The sequence below is a fragment of the Manis pentadactyla genome, chromosome 3 (genome assembly GCF_030020395.1).
Source record: "Manis pentadactyla isolate mManPen7 chromosome 3, mManPen7.hap1, whole genome shotgun sequence".
Classification (NCBI taxonomy): Eukaryota; Metazoa; Chordata; class Mammalia; order Pholidota; family Manidae; genus Manis; species Manis pentadactyla.
The window spans coordinates 37,730,958-37,754,054 of record NC_080021.1 but is presented as its reverse complement, the minus strand read 5'-3'; the positions used below and the strand labels follow the sequence as shown (position 1 = coordinate 37,754,054).

Genomic DNA, 23,097 nt, shown 5'->3' with positions numbered 1-23,097 from the left:
CTGTATGCACAGGCCAGCTTAGATATCTCCTTCTTCATTCCCATGGCAAGTCCAGGAACTGGTGGGATGAGTGCATCTACACCTGTGGCAGTGTGTGGATCTTTGTTGGGGTTTTTTTTTTTTCTGATCATCTTCTGTCATGAGTCTTCCCGAGAGTGCTGATGTTGGAAGTTCTTTTTCATATCGTATCTTAGTTCATTTTCGGGGTAGCCCAATTAGGCTTTGATCCTCTGTATAAACACAAACAGACCCTTTGCCTACACTTTTATATGCCCTTTATATCACTGTGTAGAACTCATTGGAGGTCACCACACAGGAACTGCTATTTTTTTTTTTATCATTAATCTACACTTACATGACGAATACTTTGTTTACTAGGCTCTCCCCTATACCAGGTCCCCCCTATATACTCCTTTACAGTCACTGTCCATCAGCGTAGCAAAATGTTGTAGAATCACTACTTGTCTTCTCTGTGTTGTACAGCCCTCCCCTTTCTCCCACCCCACTATGGATGCTAATCTTAATACCCTCTTTCCCCCACCCCCTTATCCCTCCCTACCCTTCTGCTGCTGTTTTGTTCCTTCAGTTTTTCCTTTGTTCTTATACTCCACATATGAGTGAGATCATTTGGTACTTGTCTTTCTCCGCCTGGATTATTTCAGTGAGCATAATACCCTCTAGCTCCATCCATGTTGTTACAGATGGTAGGATTTGTTTTCTTCTTATGGCTGAATAACATTCCATTGTGTATATGTACCACATCTTCTTTATCTATTCATCTACTGATGGACACTTAGTTCGCTTCCATTTCTTGGCTATTGCAAATAGTGCTGCAATAAACATAGGGGTGCATCTGTCTTTTTCAAACTGGGCTGCTGTATTCTTAGGGTAAATTCCTAGAAGTGGAATTCCTGGGTCAAGTGGTATTTCTATTTTGAGCTTTTTGAGGAACCTCCATATTGCTTTCCACAATGGTTGAACTAATTTACATTCCCTGTTTGCTTGAGTTTTTAAGTGAGATATGCTAGGCCTAATGATAATTAGAGCTAACATTTATTGGGCACTACATTATACTGCCTCAAGTATAATACAGTGTTTTAAAACACTGGAAAGTGTGGGGAGGTCAGAAGTAGATGCACTTGAATTTAAAAATTAAGAAACCGAGATGAGAATTCTGCTTCAGGTCCATATACAAACATAAGGAAACCAAAAGTTTTCTAACGCGGACCCTACAATTGCATGCCAAAGCAGCTGCCACTAGTTTCTTGTGTATATTTAAATTGTTAACATGGAATAAATTTAAAAATTTAGTTCTATAGTCACACTAGCCACATTTCAAGTGCTCAATAGCTACATAAGGGTGATTGGATACCATATGGCCAGCAGAGAATAACATTTCCACCATTGAAGAAAGTTTTATTGGACAGTACAGATCTAACAAAATATTGCCTTTAGGCCCATTTTGTGATACGAAAGCCTTTGGAATTCCTGACAAGTTTCTAAAGCCATGTTATAGAACTGGTTGTTGGAACTACCTGAACTTCTCCCAGAATTGGTGAAAAGCATCATGTTGGGGATAGTTTGGTTGGTTGTTATTTTCTGCCCAACCTAATACTAAGGATCTAAGAAATTCTGTGGTGAATTTCTGCAGGAAAACAACAGCAGAGAAGGCATAGGTCAGAAAATCTGAGTCCTCTAATATGTAGTGATAATGGCAACCATTTACTATTTCCTTATGTGCCAGGCACTGTGCTAAATGCATTATTTCATTTAATCCTCACAGGAACTCTATAAAGTATGTACTATTACCACCATTTTACAAGTGAAAAGCTGAAGTTTAGAAGTATACAGTTAGTAATGCAGCCAGAATCTAAAGTTAGATTATGTCTGTTCCCTTGTGCTAAACAGTTCAGTGACCTCTGGTTTTTCACTCTCATCTGTAAGTCTGTAAAAGGACTAAAGTAAAAAATCAATAAATTCTGTTTCTAAATTAGAGTAATACCACCTATCTTCCCAAGCCTATCAAATTCGCAGGGTTCAGAAGAAAGACTTCCTACTGTTCTTGCCCCTGCTTTCTCCTGTCCAAGCCTTCCCTGAAACCTTCCTCGGTTTTCCATTGTTTAATGTGGTTTCAACTATTTACGATGTTTATCCCACGCCACACATACCCTTGTACTAGCTAACGTGCTCTCTCGTGCCAAGGGTGATTCGCTCCAGATTATCCTAAAAAATTAGCACCATACCAAGTGCACAGTAAATGCTCCATGACCATTTATGGAATGAACCTGAAGTGGACTGGAAGGAAAATGTGAACGAGCTGAATGAACTGAACTATTAAGGATATTACTCAGAAAATGGGGCGCTTTAAAAACTCCGAGTGCAGAGGCTTGTGTAGGGACTGGAGACAAAATTCTGACCAGCAGAAACCTGAAGACGTGGGATAACGTTAGGCATGGTGGTGGTGACGTTAACAGGTGGCGGCAGAAACTGCGCCAGGACAGTGCGGAAAGCGGAAAACCACACCCGCCCCTGGACAGCTACCACCTCCTCCGACTCTCGGCCTCCCGGGCTCCTCAGAGAGCCTCCCAGCCCCGCCCCTCTCCCGAGGTCCCGGCAGCGGCTGCGGCTGCGGCTGCGGCTGCGCAGTGGCGCGCGCGTAGGCGGAGCGGCGCGCGCCGCGGTCAGCTGACTGCTCCACTGGCACGTGACTTGCTCCGTGGGCGCTGGGGTCGAGGAAGCCGTGAGGCCGGATCTTAGGTCGGGGAGGGATGGAGCGCTGATCCGCTAAAGTCTGCTAGGCTCTCCGCCTCCGTACCTTTTGCTGTTTCCACTTCCTCGTTGGACACCTTTCTGGGTCAGTGAGCGATGGCGGCCTCGAATGGGGAGTACGGCCAGGCGGATCCTTGCGCCGCGGTCGCCGCCTGGGAGGGAGGGAGGGATGGGGACAGGCGCTGCGGCCGAGGCTGTGGCGTTGGAGCTGCCTAGTGGCTGTGTCTGGTTTCTTGGCGTCAGTTCGTCACAACATGGGGCCTGGGTTTCCTCTGTAAGGAACAGGAGAAGGGGGGGGGAAAGGGCCCTAGGGGGTACTCAGTGGCAGAGGCACTGGGACATTTCTCCTTGGATTGGGGGTGGGGGTGTCACAACAAATCCACGCCCTCTTGGTTGAGGGGGATGAAAGGTGACAGAGTGGCCCAGATGAGGATCTGGGGTGATGTGTGTGAGGTTACAGCGAGCTCAAGAGCCTTCACTGGGTGTAAACGCTTTTGAGTAGGGGGATGGCAGGATAAAGGGGTTAGACCCCCTCACTGCAGACAGGGTACCCTTGCAGAAGACGCAGGGTATTTATAGACAAGATGCAAAAAATGTCTGGTGGATGCAAACCATTTTTTTATTAGAATGGAGGGAGAGTAGGAAAGAAACCCCTGAAAAGAAACTTGTGAGGAGAGGCACAGAAGGCAAATTGAATGGCCTGAGAAACAGAGGAGTCAGGGGAAGTTAGTATTCTTTCAGAAGGAAAAAGCTGGTATGTTAGGGAAAAATCAAGTATTTCATTGAGAGCTCAGTACTTGGCATGTCTCTAGGAGTGGAAGAGTTGGGTGTAAACAGTCCACCCTTAGAAGTTCGCACCAGTGTTAGGACGTTAAGTCACACACACATGACACATTGAAGTACTCTGAGGTTATATGTAATTTTCAAACAGAGAATGCAAAGTGCTTTGGAATTGTGGAGCAGGGACAGATGTGTGAACTGGCATTATTAGAAAATAACCTGGGGGGAAAAAAAACTGGTGTTGGGTCTTGGAAAGCCAGTGGGGTATCAGCAGATGGAGAGAAATAAGCAGAACTTTTCAGGCAGGGAAATGCACAGGATTTAAAGGCCCAAAGATGAGGAAAAATAGTGCTTTTAGGGGAGTCAAAAGTCAGGTTTGTGGCGGATTTGAGTTTGGATACATGGGAAGTAAAGTTGGGTGGGTAAATGACTTGAATGATACTCATGTACCTCTTCACTCCACTGTATATTAAGTTGTATATCAAGTATTGTGCTAGTGCTAGAGTTTAGGAACAGCGTCTCTCTCAGTAGAGCTTACAGTCAAGTGGAGGAGACGAATTTTAATTAAAAAATCATGTAAATGTGAAATGTGCTTTGAAGGAGTAACAGTTAACAAGTGGTGTGAAACAGTTCATATATAAGGACCTGGCCTTTATAGAAGGTTCAGAGAAGGCTTTTTGGAGGATATCACTTTCTAACTGACATCTGAAAAGAGGCTGATAAGGATGTGGAGGTGTAAATGAAAGCATTCCAGGCACAGGGAACAACATATATCAATGCCCTGAGATGTGAAAAAGAATAAAGCTTTGGAGAAGTTGTAGGAGGGCCAGTGTGGCTGAATCTGGAGGGAGCTGTGTGAGAGAGGCAGGTTGGGAAAGGCTTGGGTCAGGCCCAGCAAGGCTTTTACCCTAAAAGCAGAGGGAAGCCTGTGAAGATTATGGGCGATAGAGTGAGTCAGACGTAGTTTTTGAAAAGAAAATTATGTTGAGAATGTGGAAGGTGCAAAAGTGAATGAGGGGAGACCACTTCAGGAGGACATTGTTGTAATCTAACCAAGAGATGGCAAAGCAATTGAAACTATTTACTGTAGAAAGTGGAGAGCCACTGAAGGGTTTGAAGGCAGGATACCTTATCTCTCCACTAGGGTATTAAGGAGAATGTTTAACTGAACTCACGTTTAGTTGACTGAAGGAGTTGGGGAAGGGAAAGAATGATTAGATACCGTCTGTACCTTTCACTGAGGGTAGTTATAACTAACCCCTGTGCTGTCCTGAGGTACACACCAGGGAGGCTCGATCATTTTGGGGTTGGTTGGAGACTCCTTTGCAAAAATCTGGCCTTCCAAACTTAGCCTTTGGTAATGTGATCTACTCCAGAACAGTTGAACAACAGTTAGTTATCAGGGAGGACTCGATTACCATTCATGTTTATTTTGTTCTCCCAGGTCTTTGAGAAAAAGTAGATGAACATGCTATTCATTGCATAGATGGAACCTATCTAGACCCTTGGAGCTAGAAACAGAGATCAAGTGATTTGTCTAGGTCTGACATAACTTCCATGGTCTTCTGACAGCTGGTGTATTGTTCCTGCTGATTACCTGCAAAATATTACCACAATCACATCTACAGAGAAGGGTGAGTTTCTTGAGGCGATTGTAATCTTTGATGCAGCACTTTTCGGTGAATTTTTTCTAGTAGGACAGGTTCAAGGGATTTGGCAGTGTTGGACCTGCTTTAAAAATTATCTTGTAAGCTTGGGTAGAGCTGTTCAATTTACAGTTCAACTGGAGGACATAATGAGCAACAGAGGTAAGCTGAAAGTTCAGGTTTTCAGTGATGGTTCTTTGGCAACAAGCCAGTCTCAGGTTATGCTTGGAGACCAAGCCTCAGGGTTGTGTCTCAGTATTCCCCCCCCTTTTTTTTCTCTTGTGTGTCTTGTAGGGTAGATAAAATCTAAAGAAACAGTACTGAGGATCTTACTGAAGTAAATGCTGGGAGCTAGATGGTTAGTGTAATTCTGTTTTTAAAACCAAGCAGGAAATACTCATTTTTGTTTTTTGACACATTAGTCTTAGAAACCTCATTAACATTAGTTTTTATAACCTAAAAAGAAATTTGGGGACTTCAAAAATCTGATGCTGTGATTATTTCAAGAACTTGTGAAATCCACTGGTCAAAGAGCAAAACTGAAATGCCAAAATAAACCTTTGCAAAAGGGTCTTCTTGTAGACCACCAGTTCCTAAGCAGTCAGTCTTTTTTTTGAACTTGAGTCTGTTTAGGTGTAACTAACAGTTTTGACTAATTACTTCCTAGTTAAATTTTGTTTTTGTACATATTCTGATTTAATCTGCAGGAGTAAATCTTTTTCATCCTTTGGATGTGGAATCTCATACCATTTTAGTTATAAACTAACTCATGCTAGTTTCCCATTTCACTGATGTTTTTAAGGCATACTAGAAGCCCATTAGCATAGTGCCCTTGGAAGGTTAGCTCAAGCAATGATGTAGGGCAGACTAAAATTTCTTATTGACACGAGTGACCTTTGAAACTGGAAATTTCAAACTATATTCTCAATAATGAAATACAATTCCTTTCCAGTGGGAAATCTGCTTCTAAATGTCATTGTGCAAATCTGGTATACATTTATTGAGTTTAAAAAGGAGCCAGGTGGCAAAGGCTTCTCTTGAGCCCCTCCAGAGTCTTGATTGGCCTGCAGCTCAAAACAGCTCAAACGCCGAAAGGGCACGTGTGTTATGTAGTCAATGACTATATACAGCAAGGGCAAAATGAGCAGAGCGCAGCCTTAACGTCAGGACTGGTCCTCCGTGGAGAGGGGCTTCGAATGAAGGGCGGGGGTCGGAGCTTGGCCTCTGGGGGACGAAGTGAGGCGGGCTGCGACCCGACGCTGGGTTGCGGGCAAGCAAGGAGCCGCGCCTGCTCACAAAAAAAAAAAAAAAGGAGTCAGGTGGGCAGTGGAGGAGAGGTGCTTTGGTTACAAGATGGAGCATTAGCTCTATATCTGAAATTAGGGGTGTGTGTATGTATTTGAAAATCAGATGTCAGGTAAATGCAAAAATGGTGTTTCATAGATATTAATGTATCTTTTAAGACATTTTAAGAAAGTTATGAATTAAGCTGATTAACAGGTAGATTAACTTTATCATGTAAGTTTTTTGTCCACTAGCCTATAGTTAGTGTGTCTGGAAGGGTGCTAATTGGCATTTTGGACAGGACTATCCACTGTTTGGCCTCCATCCATTAAGTGCTGAAAGTGCCCCCTATTTTGGGGCAATCTAAAATGCTTCCATTTATTTCCAAACTCCTCCTGGAGAAGAGAGGTACCATTTGGTTGCTAAACACCAAGTGTGGTGCCATCATTGATTTGTTGGACAGTTATCTGAGTGCTTTTTAAGGGCCAGGTACTGTACTAAATGTTACGGATACAGAAGTTAACAGTAGTATTTTAATAAACTAGTATGTAAAATGTATGTAGTCACAAACTGTGACCTTGGATAAGTAATTTCATTAACTGTTCTCTTCAATCTGCAAGTGATGGTGGTGGTAACATCTTTGAAGAAATTAAGTACAAAATCAGTTAACATATTGAAGTATTTATACATTTTCAGTAAGTGGTTGTCATTACCAGTAAACAGAATCTCAGTCTTACCAGAGTGATGGATTGGGGAAAACTACTTTGTTTTAAGTCTTTAACTTGATTAATTTCAGGCTAGAATACATTGTGTTAGAGGTACCAGCACCTTTTAGTGGAACGTGGTATTGTGGTCCAGTTACTATTATAAAATACCAGCCCAGAAGAAAAGGGAAGTACCATTTTGGGAGCCATGAGTGTAGATTCAGGGAATGGGAATCCCCTGGCATGGGAGGAATTGTTTGCTTCCTGGGTCATTGCTGAGTTGCCTGTAGCAGGGAGGAAGTCTGGGAGCTCAGAATGTTTCGATGATTAGTTTCAGTAATGGTGTAAGTGCCCTCCTTGCTGTGTCTACCAATTCATCCAGCTTTACCAGAAATTACAGGTAGTTTTCCAGCATTGTATTCTGTGTTGTTACCTCCCCAACCCCCCCAAACATGTTTCAGTTTTTATGATAGGCTTCAGTGTGAAAGAGAGGCTTAGCTTTTACAGATTTATTTCTAGCTGACTGTGAAATAAAAAGATGGTAGTTATTTTTAAAATACACATATTAAATATCAACTTGTCATCTTTAAGTATATATATGTTGTGAAATTCAGATAGTCTTTAATATAATTATAGAGCATTTACAAATAACTGTTTCAGTTGAAGACAAAACAGGCAAGATTTATTTAAAGAAGGTATATGTTCTGGCAATTTAAAAATTTCATGCTGTATCAATCATGAACGTATTCCTTAAAAGGTAAAAATCCCCCTTTTAGTTATAGGAAACATTTAAACAAGTTTTATTACAATCATCCCCCACCCCTTCTGTTTTGAAAGAGAATTTTGACATTCAAATAGGAAACAGTTATTCTTACGTTTTGTTTGTATGGTGTTAACAATTTCTAGGATAGGATGTGGCAACATTTTTAAATAAGGGGTTGTGGTAAATCTTTTGCACTGATAATTTCTGTTAAAAGTTGATGTGCCACAACTGAAAGGCTATGTGATATTTCACTGGTAACTGAGGTATGCTTTCTTGTGTTTTTTTGCAATAAGCCATTTTAGTAAATGTAGTAGTTTAAAGGGCTAAAAAGGAGTTGTTTTGCATATAGACTACCTTCAGTCTTAATTTATTGTGAAATTTAGTGTACTGTGAAAGGTGGTGGCATTTCAGAAACTAAATATTGGTTTCTTGAAAGCATTAAAATCAGTTAAGTATTGGGCTGTGCTATTTTCCCCCTATCTTGGGTCAGGTGCACACCGTCACAAAAGCGCTGGCAGCTCACCTGTTTGGGCTTGTTATCCCACCTTTGGTGTTACTGTTGCAGTTATTGCTTTACTGTTTTTATTTTATAATTCAAGTCAATTGTGGTAGGAAGATAATCCACAGCCTTCAAATTCCCTGATGTAGGTTGATAAAGTAAGTAAGAGTTTCAGAGCTTTGGACCTGGGTTTTCCTTTCTTCTCACCCTTCCTTCCTTCCTTTCTGAAAAAGAATTACTACCACTGTTTCTTTTTTAAAGCAACATATTTATTGCAGTCATATAAGATAAGTGTTTAAGAATTTGACTAGTATTTCTCTTGTGCTTCTGATGTATTCTGCTTTGATCTTTAAAAATCCTGTCACCTGCATTCAGTTTTCCTCCTACTCGTACCAACACACGGAGACCTACCTACTCATACAGACCTGCTCCTGCTTGCACGTGCACACAGCTGACTAAGGTCCTTCAAGACAGGGAATACATTTTATTTGCTTTGCTTCTTAGAGCCTACCACAGTTCTGGGAACTTAAGCACCCAAAACATTTGGCGAGATGAACGATATGGCTTTAAACCGAAATTATATACAAACAAAAAGTACAAAATATGCAGTTAATTATATGGGCTTAATTAGACATATAGGTTGAGGGAAAAGTAGTTAGGGGTTCTGTTAATGGATTTGCATGGTTGGATTTAGTTGAGAAAATCTTTTTGTTAAGGGCAGTTTGAGTTTGGTTTATATAGGAAGAGAGATTGTTTTGTGCAAAATGGACTGTGTGAGTAGAGACAAGCAGGAAGAGAACTAAAGGCAGGCCTGAGGTCAAGCCTTTGAGGTTAAGGAAGATTGTGAGGATAAGGCAGAAGAAGTCAGTGAAGATGGGCAGATTGGAGTCATATTTCCAAGAAAGAAGCAGGACTGGGGCATACATTTTTGTAAGTTATTCAGCCTTCTGTCACCTAGAGCAATTTTTTTAGCACTGGAAAAATATTGCAGGAAGTTGATTTAGGAATAAATCAGGGCTCTATATACTGTGATGACAAAGCCACCTGCTATTTGTTTGTAGATAATTTTAAATGTGTATTCTATTCCTAATAAATAAAGTTACACATTTTTTTGACCAAGTGTTTACCCAATTTTTGTTTTGTTCTGTACTTGATTTCATGTATCAAATTGCTTTTCATTTACTTTTTAAATTCGTAAGCTGCCATAGAAAGCATGCAAAAAAATGGGTAGATATATTTAAGGTTTCTAAACTCCATAGACCAAACGTCATTTCTCTATGGTACCACTAACAATACTGTGTGATTCTTGATAATGATAGGACATTCAGCCATCGTGTTACAGGACAGTTGCCATTTCTTGTAACATTGACTATATAATAAGTAACTGATTATATAATCATGGAAATGCCTGTTTTAGTGCAGTGGTTCTGAAACCTGACTGATACTTGAATTACCTGAGGAATTTAACAAGAAAATAGAAAAAAAGAGTCTAGGGTCTCACACAGTATAGATTCATGGAATACAGGAGCAGAAAAGGATTCTGGATATTATAATCCAACACTCATTTTACAAATGAAAAAACTTAGCTCAGACAGTGATGTGCAGAACTGGGATTAGATTCCAAGTCTTAATACTCTCAGCACAGCCCTCTGGCCATTACATTGTGCTTCCTGAAGTTGACATTTGGGTTTTCTCTGGCTGTCATTCTCAGTGAGGTAAAAAGGCTGCTTAACCAACCTCAATCGCATGCTTCTGACATAGTTACTACTAAACCAACTCTGCCCTTCTCTTTTGTATTATCTCTACGGGTCTTTGCCGTGCCATTTAATGGTCTCTAAACTTTTCAATGTTTTCAAGTATGAGGATACTGCCGTACCTTTTAAAAGAAGTGTGTGGGTTTTTTTCGGTGTTTACCTGAAGTAATTCAATATTAAATAATTTGGAAACAGCACTATTCAGAAAGAATAAAAATAAACGTTCATAATCCACTCCCAAGAGGTAATCTTTAATACTTATGTTTTTTAATTTAATATTTATTCCTATACATACCCTTCTTTCCTTTCTTAAGGTTGGAATATCTGGGTCAGATGGTGTGTGCATTTTTATGGCTTTGATAAATATTGACAGATTTCCTTCCAGAAATTGTCCGTTTTCTTTTTTTAATCATAGACTTTTTGGGGCTCTCATGTGATATTTAATTATTTTAGATAGAGGAACTGTTAATGATGGCAGGTTATTATATCTTTATTAATGCTTTTAAATGAATTTTTATTTTATCAGTTATAATAGCATGCCACACATTTGCAAATTAATGACACACATGAATGTGTGGGACATCTATTCAAGCTGCATCTGTTCCTTTTTTTTTTTATGAAAATGAACATTTTTCCCTTTATTACCAAAACAGTACACATTGTTATGCTTCATTCTGTACAAACACAGTATTACTACAGTCTTTCAGCCTAGACTTGTTACATTTCTTACGAATTACGTTATTTGTTCATTGTTGTTATTCCTGTTTTCTATCAAGTGTTAAAACATAGTGCTGAGAGAAGGGGAGGTTGTGGCCAAGTCCCTATGATCCATACAACCAAACTAGATGAGTCTTCAGTTTCTGGCCATGATGGAATAACTGGTACCGTATTTGCTTTCCTGCCATAAACAGCTAGAAAATTGGTTGAAATACATGAAAAACAGCTTCCAGATATTGGACAGCAGGTAGTACAGGATCTGAGAGACAGGAAACGAATGAAGTGAGCCCTATAATTCTTCTGGCGTTCTGCCTGGAGACACTCTCTGGACTGTGGTTTAGGAAGGTGGAACCTTGAGGAGACTTTGAGTTGGGGAGGCTTATCTTGCTTTAATTTACAAGTCAGATTGCCCAAAGGAGGGAGCTAGTAGAGGAAAAAAAGTACCAGAAATCTATATAGTGGTGTCTGCAGGAGAGCCAGTAAAAGGATAACTAGAGATTTAAACTGAAAATTTCTAGGGCACTTGGGGCAGGGAGGTGTTTGAATGCCTCCATGGGGCATTCAGTAGACTCTCCAGAAGGTTAGACCTTTGTAGTAGAGCTAAATTAGCCTTAGAGTAAAGTCTTAGACACATCCTAACAAAGTTAAAAACAAGCTTTCAGTGAATCATGATGATCCTCAACTAACTGAATTACCAGTCAGAAGAACAAAGTGCAACATTCTTAAGGAAGAGAATAAAGTCCAGTGATCAGCAATGTAACATCATGACTTATAAGTATGCTCAGTGATTTAACAGAAAACATGAACATAATGAGGGAAGAATGGAAAGTTTAAAAAAATGGAACTTATAAAACTGAAAAATACATCTAAAGAGAAAAGTCTGTTTCATGAGATGAATAGCAGATTACTCTAAAGAGAAGTTCAGCAATCTAGAAGTTTCTAAACTGATGCACAGAGAAACAACTGAAAAAAAAAATGAATGGAAGCTTATGGACCTCTGGGACAATATCAGTTGGTTTAATGTGATTTTTTTTGCCTCAGAAGGAAAAGGGAAGCAGAAAAAAAAATTGAAAGAAAATAATGGATGAAAAATTTCTAAATCGACAAAAACTATAAACACAAATTTAAGAAACTCAGTAAGTCCAAGTGGGATAAACCCTTGTGACCTTGAGGTCACAAATTTTCTTTTTTTTTTTTAGATAATTATTTTTTATTGAAGGGTAGTTGACATACAGTATTACATTAGTTTCAGGTGTACAACACAGTGATTCAACATTTATATACATGATAATTCTAGGTACCAGCTATCACCATACCAAGTTGTTACAATATTTTGATTATATTCCTTATGCTATACATTACATCCCGGTTACTTATTTATTTTACAATTGGAAGTGTGTACTTTTTTGTGTGTGTGTGAGGGCATCTCTCATATTTATTGATCAAATGGTTGTTAACAACAATAAAATTCTGTATAGGGGAGTCAATGCTCAATGCACAATCATTAATCCACCCCAAGCCTAATTTTCGTCAGTCTCCAATCTTCTGAAGCATAACGAACAAGTTCTTACATGGAGAACAAATTCTTACATAGTGAATAAGTTACATGGTGAACAGTACAAGGGCAGTCATCACAGAAACTTTCGGTTTTGCTCATGCATTATGAACTATAAACAGTCAGTTCAAATATAAATACTCATTTGATTTTTATACTTGATTTATATGTGGATACCACATTTCTCTCTTTATTATTATTATTTTCAATAAAATGCTGAAGTGGTAGGTAGATACGAGATAAAGATAGAAAACAGAGTTTAGTGTTGTAAGAGAGCAAATGTAGATGATCAGGTGTGTGCCTGTAGACTATGTGTTAATCCAAGCTAGACAAGGGTAATGAAACATCCACGTATGCAGAAGATTTCTCTCAGAACAGGGGGGGTGAGGTTCTAAGCCTCACCTCTGTTGATCCCCAATTTCTCACCTGATGGCCCCCCTGCGACTGTGCCTGTCTTAGGTTGTTCCTCCCTTGAGGAATCTTACCCGTCTATGGCTAACCAGTCATCTTCCGGAGCCATACAGGGAAATGTAAAGTTGGTAAGTGAGAGAGAAGCCTTATTGTTTGAAAAGGTTAGCTTTTTACTTCTTTGCAGATTTATGCCCTGTGGCTTCTATGCCCAGCATTTGTCTTGAGGTATCTTTACCACTTGGAAGAATTATGATACTCGGTAAATTTGATATGAAGCACGAATTCTATTTAAGGGTTGTAATTAGGAAGGAAGAAGAAAAGCTATAGAAGTAGCAGGCAGAAGAAAACGAGAAGATTGATTATTTCTTTGACATATCTTCTTGTAGAGTAACTTCAGCATGGATAGGTTTTAAACTACTAATTAAATTGCGCACACACATCAACATAATAGGAGTATAGTTACATAACCAAAGCATACCTGTAATTACCAGCCATCTCCAGTGAAACCAAGAAAACCAGTTAGGCACCTTAGGCATTTGTGAAAACTTATCTATGATATGGTGGATATTGTCCGACTGAACTTGAACAGTCTGAGAGAAATCAGACAAATTAAAACAACCCATTCCTGGGGACTGTTCACATCCCATATGTTCTTTTAACAGTAAATAGTCTGTGGTTGTAAGATTTTGGAGCGCTACAATTTGCACTTCTCCTAATTCTTGGTTGAGTTCCAACAGTATAGATCCAGTCAAATTTGTTGTTTTACTGTATGCACAGGCCAGCTTAGATATCCCCTTCATCATTCCCATGGCAAGTCCAGGAACTGGTGGGATGAGTGCATCTACACCTGTGGCAGTGCGTGGATCTTTGTTGGGGTTTTTTTTTGCTGATCATCTTCTGTCATGAGTCTTCCTGAGAGTGCTGATGTTGGAAGTTCTTTTTCATATCGTATCTTAGTTCATTTTCGGGGTAGCCCAATTAGGCTTTGATCCTCTGTATAAACACAAACAGGCCCTTTGCCTACACTTTTATATGCCCTTTATACCCTTGTGTAGAACTCATTGGAGGTTACCACACAGGAACTGCCTTTTTTTTTTTGGTAGCGTTGATCTACACTTACATGACGAATATTATGTTTACTAGGCTCTCCCCTATACCAGGTCCCCTTATAAACCCCTTTACAGTCACTGTCCATCAGCGTAGCAAACTGTTGTAGAATAGCTACTTGCCTTCTCTGTGTTGTACAGCCCTCCCCTTTTTCCCACCCCTCCATGTATGCTAATCTTAATACCCCCTTCTTCTTACCCCCCCTTACCCCTCCCTACCCACCCATCCTCCCCACTCCCTTTCCCTTTGGTACCTGTTAGTCCATTCTTGAGTTCTGTGATTCTGCTGCTGTTTTGTTCCTTCAGTTTTTCCTTTGTACTTATATTCCACAGATGAGTGAAATCATTTGGTATTTCTCTTTCTCCGCTTGGCTTGTTTCACTGAGCATAATACCCTCCAGCTCCATCCATGTTGCTGCAAATGGTAGGATTTGCCTTTTCTTATGGCTGAGTAGTATTCCATTATGTATATTACCACATCTTCTTTATCCATTCATCTATCGATGGACATTTAGGTTGCTTCCAATTCTTGGCTATTGTAAATAGTGCTGCGATAAACATAGGGGTGCATTGGTCTTTCTCAAACTTGATTGCTGCATTCTTAGGGTAAATTCCTAGGAGTGCAATTCCTGGGTCAAATGGTAAGTCTGTTTTGAGCATTTTGATGTACCTCCATACTGCTTTCCACAATGGTTGAACTAATTTACATTCCCACCAGCAGTGTAGGAGGGTTCCCCTTTCTCCACAGCCTCACCAACATTTGTTGTCGTTTGTCTTTTGGATGGCAGCCATCCTTACAGGTGTGAGGTGATACCTCATTGTACTTTTAATTTGCATTTCTCTGATAATTAGCGATGTGGAGCATCTTTTCATGTGTCTGTTGGCCATCTGTATTTCTTTTTTGGAGAACTGTCTGTTCAGTTCCTCTGCCCATTTTTTAATTGGGTTATTTGTTTTTTGTTTGTTGAGGCGTGTGAGCTCTTTATATATTCTGGACATCAAGCCTTTATCGGATGTGTCATTTTCAAATATATTCTCCCATACTGTAGGGTTCCTTTTTGTTCTATTCATGGTGTCTTTTGCTGTACAGAAGCTTTTCAGCTTAATATAGTCCCACTTGTTCATTTTTGCTGTTGTTTCCCTTGCCCGGGGAGATATGTTCAAGAAGAGGTCACTCATGTTTATGTCTAAGAGGTTTTTGCCTATGTTTTCTTCCAAGAGTTTAATGGTTTCATGACTTACATTCAGGTCTTTGATCCATTTTGAGTTTACTTTTGTATATGGGGTTAGACAATGGTCCAGTTTCATTCTCCTACATGTAGCTGTCCAGTTTTGCCAGCTCCATCTGTTGAAGAGACTGTCATTTCGCCATTGTATGTCCATGGCTCCTTTATCAAATATTAATTGACCATATATGTCTGGATTAATGTCTGGATTCTCTAGACTGTTCCATTGGTCTGTGGCTCTGTTCTTGTGCCAGTACCAAATTGTCTTGATTACTATGGCTTTATAGTAGAGCTTGAAGTTGGGGAGTGAGATCCCCCCTACTTTATTCTTCTTTCTCAGGATTGCTTTGGCTATTCGGGGTCTTTGGTGTTTCCATATGAATTTTTGAATTATTTGTTCCAGTTCATTGAAGAATGTTGCTGGTAGTTTCATAGGGATTGCATCAAATCTGTATATTGCTTTGGGCAGGATGGTCATTTTGACGATATTAATTCTTCCTAGCCACGAGCATGGGATGAGTTTCCATCTGTTAGTGTCCCCTTTAATTTCTCTTAAGAGTGACTTGTAGTTTTCAGAGTATAAGTCTTTCACTTCTTTGGTTAGGTTTTTTCCTAGGTATTTTATTTTTTTTGATGCAATTGTGAATGGAGTTGTTTTCCTGATTTCTCTTTCTGTTTGTTCATTGTTAGTGTATAGGAAAGCCACAGAGTTCTGTGTGTTGATTTTGTATCCTGCAACTTTGCTGTATTCCGATATCAGTTCTAGTAGTTTTGGGGTGGAATCTTTAGGGTTTTTTATATACAGTATCATGTCATCTGCAAATAGTGACAGTTTAACTTCTTCTTTACCAATCTGGATTCCTTGTATTTCTTTGTTTTGTCTGATTGCCGTGGCTAGGACCTCCAGTACTATGTTAAATAACAGTGGGGAGAGTGGGCATCCCTGTCTAGTTCCCAATCTCAGAGGATATGCTTTCAGCTTCTCGCTGTTCAATATAATGTTGGCTGTGGGTTTATCATAGATGGCCTTTATTATGTTGAGGTACTTCCCCTCTATTCCCATTTTGCTGAGAGTTTTTATCATGAATGGATATTGAACTTTGTCAAATGCTTTTTCAGCATCTATGGAGATGTTCATGTGGTTTTTGTCTTTCTTTTTGTTGATGTGGTGGATGATGTTGATGGACTTTCGAATGTTGTACCATCCTTGCATCCCTGGGATGAATCCCACTTGGTCATGGTGTATGATCCTTCTGATGTATTTTTGAATTCGGTTTGCTAATATTTTGTTGAGTATTTTTGCATCTACGTTCATCAGGGATATTGGTCTGTAGTTTTCTTTTTTGGTGGGGTCTTTGCCTGGTTTTGGTATTAGGATGATGTTAGCTTCATAGAATGAGTTTGGGAGTATCCCCTCCTCCTCTGTTTTTTGGAAAACTTTAAGGAGAATGGGTATTATGTCTTCCCTGTATGTCTGATAAAATTCCGAGGTAAATCCATCTGGCCCGGGGGTTTTGTTCTTTGGTAGTTTTTTGATTACCGCTTCAATTTCGTTGCTGGTAATTGGTCTGTTTTAGATTTTCTGTTTCTTTCTGGGTCAGTCTTGGAAGGTTGTATTTTTCTAGAAGTTGTCCATTTCTCCTAGGTTTCCCAGCTTGTTAGCATATAGGTTTTCATAGTATTTTCTAATAATTCTTTGTATTTCTGTTGGGTCCGTCGTGATTTTTCCTTTCTCGTTTCTGATACTGTTGATTTGTGTTGATTCTCTTTTCCTCTTAATAAGTCTGGCTAGAGGCTTATCTATTTTGTTTATTTTCTCGAAGAACCAGCTCTTGCTTTCATTGATTTTGCTATTGTTTTATTCTTCTCAATTTTACTTATTTCTTCTCTGATCTCCCTCCTTCTGCTGACCTTAGGACTCATTTGTTCTTCTTTTTCCAATTTCGATAATTGTGACATTAGACCATTCATTTGGGATTGTTCTTCCTTTTTGAAATATGCTTGGATTGCTATATACTTTCCTCTTAAGACTGCTTTTGCTGTGTCCCGCAGAAGTTGGGGCTTAGTGTTGTTGTTGTCATTTGTTTCCATATATTGCTGGATCTCCATTTTGATTTGGTCATTGATCCATTGATTATTTAGGAGCGTGTTGTTAAGCCTCCATGTGTTTGTGAGCCTCTTTGCTTTCTTTGTACAGTTTATTTCTAGTTTTATGCCTTTGTGGTCTGAAAAGTTGGTTGATAGAATTTCAATCTTTTGGAATTTTCTGAGGCTCTTTTTGTGGCCTAGTATGTGGTCTATTCTGGAGAATGTTCCATGTGCACTTGAGAAGAATGTGTATCCTGTTGCTTTTGGATGTAGAGTTCTATAGATGTCTATTAGGTCCATCTGCTCTACTGTGTTGTTCAGTGCTTCCGTGTCCTTACTTATTTTCTGCCCGGTGGATCTATCCTTTGGGGTGAGTGGTGTGTTGAAGTCTCCTAGAATGAATGCATTGCAGTCTATTTCCCCCTTTAGTTCTGTTAGTGTTTGTTTCACATACGTTGGTGCTCCTGTGTTGGGTGCATATATATTTAGAATGGTTATATCCTCTTGTTGGACTGAGCCCTTTATCATTATGTAGTGTCCTTCTTTATCTCTTGTTACTTTCTTTGTTTTGAAGTCTATTTTGTCTGATATTAGTACTGCAACCCCTGCTTTCTTCTCGCTGTTGTTTGCCTGAAATATGTTTTTCCATCCCTTGACTTTTAGTCTGTACATGTCTTTGGGTTTGAGGTAAGTTTCTTGTAAGCAGCATATAGATGTGTCTTGCTTTTTTATCCATTCTATTACTCTGTGTCTTTTGATTGGTGCATTCAGTCCATTAACATTTAGGGTGACTATTGAAAGATATGTACTTATCGCCATTGCAGGTTTTAAATTTGTGGTTACCAAAGGTTCAAGGTTAGCCTCTTTAGTATCTTACTGCCTAACTTAGCTCACTTATTGAGCTGTTATATACACTGTCTGGAGATTCTTTTCTTCTCTCCCTTCTTATTCCTCCTCCTCCATTCTTCATATGTTGGGTGTTTTGTGCTGTGCTCTTTCTAGGAGTGCTCCCATCTAGAGCAGTCCCTGTAAGATGTCCTGTAGAGGTGGTTTGTGGGAAGCAAATTCCCTCAGCTTTTGTTTTTCTGGGAATTGTTTAATCCCGCCATCATATTTAAATGATAGTCGTGCTGGATACAGTATCCTTGGTTCAAGGCCCTTCTGTTTCATTGCATTAAATATAACATGCCATTCTCTTCTGGCCTGTAGGGTTTCTGTTGAGAAGTCTGATGTTAGCTGATGGGTTTTCCTTTATAGGTGACCTTTTTCTCTCTAGCTGCCTTTAAAACTCTTTCCTTGTCCTTGATCTTTGCCATTTTAATTATTATGTGTCTTGGTGTTGTCCTCCTTGGATCCTTTCTGTTGGGGGTTCTGTGTATTTCCGTGGTCTGTTCGATTATTTCCTCCCCCAGTTTGGGGAAGTTTTCAGCAATTATTTCTTCCAAGATACTTTTCATCCCTTTTCCTCTCTGTTCTTCTTCTGGTACCCCTATTATACGGATATTGTTCCTTTTGGATTGGTCACACAGTTCTCTTAATATTGTTTCATTCCTGTAGATCCTTTTATCTCTCTCTCTATGTCAGCTTCTATGCGTTCCTGTTCTCTGGTTTCAATTCCATCAATGGCCTCTTGTATCCTATCCATTCTGCTTATAAACCCTTCCAGAGTTTGTTTCATTTCTGCGATCTCCTTTCTGGCATCTGTGATCTCCCTCCGGACTTCATCCCATATCTCTTGCATATTTCTCTGCACCTTTGTCAGCATGTTTATGATTTTTATTTTGAATTCTTTGTCAGGAAGACTGGTTAGGTCTGTCTCCTTCTCTGGTGTTGTCTCTGTGATCTTTGTCTGTCTGTAGTTTTTTGCCTTTTCATGGTGATAGGAATGGTTTGCAGAGCTGGGACGAGTGACGGCTGGAAGAACTTCCCCTCTTGTTGGTTTGTGGCCCTCCTCTCCTGGGAGAACAGCGACCTCTAGTGGCTTGTGCTGGGTAGCTGCACGCAGACAGGGTTTCTGCTTCCTGCCCGGCTGCTATGGAGTTAATCTCCGCTGTTGCTGTGGGCGTGGCCTGGCTCGGACTGCTGCTCCAAAGTGGTGGAGTCGCGTTGGAGGGGGAGCAGCCGGGAGGCTATTTATCTCCGTAAGGGGCCTCCGTGCTCCCTGCAGCCCAGGGGATTAGGGTGCCCAGAGATCCCCGGATTCCCTACCTCTGGATTAAGTGTCCCGCCCTGCCCCTTTAAGACTTCTAAAAAGCACCTGCCAAAACAAAACAACGACCACAAAAAAAATAATAATAAAATTAAAAAAAATTTTTTTTAAATTATAAAATAAATAAATAAAAAATGGTCACTCGTCTTTCTTTATTCTCCAGCGCCAGCCTCAGGCATCTGCTCTCCGGTCTTGCTGCCCTGTTTCCCTAGTATTGGGGTCCCTATCCCTTTAAGACTTCCAAAAAGCGCTTGCCAAAACAAAAGAAAAAAAAATGGCCGCTCGCTTTTCTTATGTCGTCCGGCACCAGGCCTCCGGTACCCTCTCACCGTTCTTGCTGCCCTATTTCCCTAGTATCCAGGGCCCCGCGCATGCACTGTGTCTGCTCTCTGGTCCGGATGGCAGGGGCTGGGTGTTCAGCCGTCCTGGGCTCCTTCTCCCTCCCGCTCTGCCTGCTCTTCTCCCGCCGGGAGCTGGGGGGAGGGGCGCTCGGGTCCCGCGGGGCCGGGGCTTGTATCTTACCCCCTTTACGAGGCACTGGGTTCTCGCAGGTGTGGATGTGGTCTGGATGTTGTCCTGTGTCCTCTGGTCTTTATTCTAGGAAGGGTTGTCTTGTTATATTTTCATAGATATATGTGGTTTTGGGAGGAGATTTCCGCTGCTCTACTCACACCGCCATCTTGGCTCCGACTCCACAAATTTTCTTATGCCACAGAAAGCATATATTGTGAAAGAAAAAATGGATCAGTTCAGCATCTTAGTTGGAAACTGCACAGCACTAAGTGTGGGTGAGAACGTACGACAGCTGGGACCTGCGTGCCTTGCTAGTGGGAATATAAAATGTTATCTCTACTTTGGCAGGAAGTTTGGCAGTTTCTTATAAAGTTAAATATATGCCAGTCATTCAATTCAGAAATTCCACTTGTAGATGTTTATCCAAAGACATGAAAATAGACTTTCACAAAAACCTTTGTAGAGGAGTGTTCATCGAACTTTTGTGTTATTGGTCCCAAATTATTAACAATCCAAATGCCCATCAGTAGCTGAACAGATAAGCAAACATTCATGCAGTGGAATACTAAGCAATAAAACAGAATGAACTGCTGCTGGTACACAGCACATGGCAAATATCAAAGACCTGCTGAGCAGAAGGAGCCAGTATAAGAGTACATAATGTGTGCTTCCATTTACAGTGAAACTCTAGATCAGGCAAAACTAATCTATAGTGTGACAGAAAAGAAAATAGATCAGCATCTGCCCAGGGCTGGCAGTGGGGTAGGGATTGACAGTGGGGGTGAGGGAAGGCTTTAGGCGACAGAAGTGCTCTTAATCTTGGTTTTGGTGGTTGTTACACAGGTGTATGTGTTTGTCAGAAAAGAATCAAACTGTACGCTTTTTTTTCCCTGTACTCTTGTAATGGATGCATTTTATTAAATATAAATTATATTTCAATAAAGTTGATTTTTTTTAAATACAGGGGAGGGGAGGTACTAACCAATTATAAGCCAGGCACTTTAACTGTATTGTCACATGTAATACTGACAGTTATTAATTCATTCAAGAATATTCAACAAATTCCTTTTCGGGTTCTACATACCAGCCTCTATGCCAGATATTGAAGATACAATGCAGTTGTGAGTAAAAACTATCCTGGTTTCCACTTACTCTAATGGGCAGCTTATTTGGAAGATAGATATTAATAAAAAGTGTCCCTTAGGGAAATATTGGAAAGAGGGTGCTATGAGAGCATATAATACATTCACCTGTAGCATATACTATATGCTCGCATATGCTATATGACATGATATATTTTACAATATATCATATAATATACGAGGTACTTTCTGTGCCTTGGTTCCTTTATTTCTAACTACTCCCCATCTGGTAGGGTTGTTTTAAAAGTACTAAATGAGTTAGTAAATGTAAAGTGTCTTGGCTGGTGCAAGCAGATGAGGTAGTGCCCACTAAGTATTGGCTTGTTATCTTCATGGCATTTGACAATTCCAGTTATCTAATGCTGCAGGGGTACACCTGTACTAACTTGGGGAACACTGAAACAGGACCAGGTGTGAGGGAAAAGGTTATGAGTTTGGGAAGTGTTGCGTTTTAGGTGCTTTTGAGACATCCAAGTGGAGCTGTATTGTAGTCATTTGTGGAGACTCTCTTGGGTGCGGCTGCAGGGATGGCAGAGGGGGCAGCAGAGGGGACTGGTCTGAACGTGCTTATTTAGAAATGTGTTCAGCACCAGACTGGAGTCACCTGGATTGTAGGTAAGTTCATCTTAGGAAGAAGCTATATATACAAGCATTTATATACACATGTAACAGAGGGCATTAGACCTAGATCTGAGTTGTAAGGAACTTCAATATTTAATCGGTGTGCTTTTTTAATAATTTTCTCTTTTGTTTAACATAAATGTGCCTATATTTATGCCTGACTTTCAGTATACAAAATGAAATAAAGGGAGGTAATTAGGAATAAAAACAAGTCATTTGAAGCAGAGAAAGTGGAGGTGTCTAGGTTCTCAGTGAGATGATAACCAATTTTGACTCTTGGTATCCATGCAGCTTAGAGAAAAAGGGAGATGTGTTTAGCAACATGGATTTCATTTTCTGACCAGAAAAAGCATACACACACACACACACACACACATATGTTTTTCTGGAAAGATAAATATTTTTTGGAAGTGAGGTTAAATTGGTCTTAAATTTCAAGGAGAAACTTTTTCATGTGATTTGTGTAAGTGACAAGATAACAGTGGACATTGTTCAAAACAAACCAAAAACAAATTTTGCAGGAGACTTATTGGGCTGTTCTCATGGGCAGTTCTTACATTCATCCTTAGATGCTTACGTAGCTTGTCTTTTGCATCAGGCTCTTTTTATAGTTAGTTTGCTTTGACGGGGTGGGGAGAAGAACTGAGGCCATGGCTTTGCCTAAAGTAGAGATAGATTCTTCCTCAGGCCTTCTTTTTTATATTTTTGACTGTATTCACCTTTAAAATAATGAAAGACAAAGACTTAATAATCTGCAACTTCACCAATTTTTAATTTATAAACTCCTCTAAAATTAAGATTTGTTTTCTGAAAGACGAACCAAGAAAGTCTTTTAAAAAAAGCTTTTTTCCTTGGTCCTAATTTTTTCTCTAGTAAAACTTATTGATTGGTTCAGTCATGTTGTAATTATATTTCATTTATTCATAAAACAAGCATTTATTAAATCCCCGCTGTTGGCAGGAATTGTATATGCTGGGTTTTAGGGCTTCAGAGAAGATCGATTCCTGCCTGTGAGGATTTCCTAGTCAGATGGAAGGAAACATAGGGCAAAACGACTTAAGGTTACGTGTGGATCTCTCTTCAAATAGGAGAGCTCGGGTCGGCCTGACTCAATTCAGTAAAAAGAACATGGGCTTTGCAGTCAAACACAACAAGCTTTGAATCCCATGTGTTATTTGTATGACCCCAATAAATTACTAAACTGTCTGTGTACTGTTACCCAGCTCATAGGGCTGTTGTGAGAATTAAAAAATATAATATGTGAGATGTGTGTAATATAGCACCAAACATAGAAGACACCTTTTCCTCCT

The 23,097-nt window shown here is 40.0% G+C and overlaps 1 protein-coding gene across 2 annotated transcripts in view; it reads left to right on the top strand.

The window, feature by feature from the left end:
- The first annotated feature begins 2,676 nt into the window (after positions 1–2,676).
- The window catches only part of ATP6V1C1 (ATPase H+ transporting V1 subunit C1), a 46,985-nt gene continuing 26,564 nt past the window's right edge, over positions 2,677–23,097 (top strand). Inside the window, exons 1-2 of one of the 2 annotated variants that reach the window (XM_036876416.2) lie at positions 2,677–2,854; positions 4,994–5,183. The gene's annotated coding sequence lies outside the window, so the exon portion shown is untranslated. The remainder of the gene's footprint in view (positions 2,855–4,993; positions 5,184–23,097) is intronic. The other variant, XM_036876417.2, reaches the window with a different exon arrangement.